Here is a 1,786-nt window from a genome sequence, read left to right on the forward strand (position 1 = left end):
TCCATCCTGGGTGTAGCCTCAGCCAGGCTCTTGTAGTGCCCAAGGTGCATCCTTTAAAGGCCTTTTTAATAATTATCTATTTTATTTATTTAACTCTGTCCAGCTCCAAGAACCCTCCCTCCTCACAGAGCAGCATCCCTCTGACACCAGGCTTCTTTCCAAAGCAGGAACTCCTGGAATCAGCCTGGTTCAACCCCCCCAGCAGATCTGAGCCCCACTCAGAGCCCCAGCAGCGATTCCCAAAGTGCCCAGAGCCCACCTGGGGAATCTGCTGCAGGATGCTGGGATCCAGCACTGGGATCAGCCCCTGGAGCTGGCTCAGGGTGAAGGCTGACCACGCTGCAGGAGGCCTGAGGACAAAAATGTTTTACATAGAAGTAAAAGGTTTTAAAAGAAAGGCCTTAATTTAAGCTTTACTTTCGTTTACTTGCTGTAATTATTTAATTTATATTATATAAACTAATATCTATAATAAATATATATATTTATATATATATAAATATATATTTATATAACATATAAATATATATAATATTTATATGTTATAATGTAAATATATATATTTATATATTTACATTATAACATTGCAAATATATAATTATATATAATATATTATAATATTATAATCATACATTATAATATATAAAAATATATACTATAATATTATGAACATATATAATAAATATGTAATATAATATCTATTATATATTATATAAATAATGTCATTTAATTATTGAATATCATTTATTATTTTATATATTAGATAATATATATTAATTATATATAGTTATATTGAATTTATATTATTATTATTATTATTATTATTATTATTATTATTTTGCCATTTTGTGCATCAAACACAAAGTGAGCCACGAGGCCTTGTTGTACCATCAGCATAAAGAAATGTTCCAGATTGCAAAGAATTAAATTTGTGCAGTCTGGAGAAACCTGCCAAGTTTTGTGATGATCTAATAACCACAAGAAACAAAATTCTAATGAGCTCAGGAGTTTTCTTCAAACCTAAAGAACTGAGATAAACAGAGCTCCCCACGAGGGAGGATCCCAAAAGAATTCAGCCCAAAGGAGGCTGAGAAAGCCAGGAAGAGAAAGGAAAATATAGAAAAAGAGCAGCAGAATCAGAGAAAAAGGATTTTTTAGGGAAAAGTTACAACTGATGCAGGAAGGAAAATATTTTGCTTCCCCCTCTGTGCTGGAATTGGGGATTTATCCAGCATCTCTCACAGGACAGGTAGAGGCAGAATGTTTTCTGTGCCTGACAAACAGCTTGAGCTGGAATCACCAGGCCACAGAAATTTTGGGGAATAAAAAACAGAGCAGAGGAAAAGCTTTTATAAAGAGCAGGAGATAAATGAGCGCTTCTCTTTCAGGAGAATCTCATCCTGCTGAAATAATTTCAACTGAACAGCACAAAAGACCCACTCAGAGCTCAAAAGCAAGAAGTTTTTTGGGTTTTTGAGCTCCTTGGCTGGAGTTCACCCCAGGCCTGAAGAGGAGCGTGGGTTTGAGGAAGGGAGAAGAACCCATACCCAAAGGTGGTGTTGCCACTGCTGAGCACGTCCCTGATGGCCTCTTCTTGCTCAGGCAGGAAAGATCCACACTGGCTCAAATCCTTCAGCAAGCTCCCCCCAGAGCTCGTGATGTACTCCCCAGGCAGGTCACACAGCAGCCCCCCCAGAACCTCAGCCTGCTCCTCCTTTATTGCTGTGCCAGGAACTCGCTGGAGTGAAGGCACAGGTGTTAACAAGGATGGAGCATCCCTGGATCC

The 1,786-nt window shown here is 38.2% G+C and overlaps 1 protein-coding gene across 1 annotated transcript in view; it reads right to left on the reverse strand.

The window, feature by feature from the left end:
• Window positions 1–1,786, reverse strand: part of LOC107210984 (mesothelin-like) — a 23,499-nt gene that overhangs the window by 8,141 nt on the left and 13,572 nt on the right. The gene's annotated exons all lie outside the window — the stretch shown is intronic.

This window comes from Parus major, chromosome 14 (genome assembly GCF_001522545.3).
Source record: "Parus major isolate Abel chromosome 14, Parus_major1.1, whole genome shotgun sequence".
NCBI lineage: Eukaryota > Metazoa > Chordata > Aves > Passeriformes > Paridae > Parus > Parus major.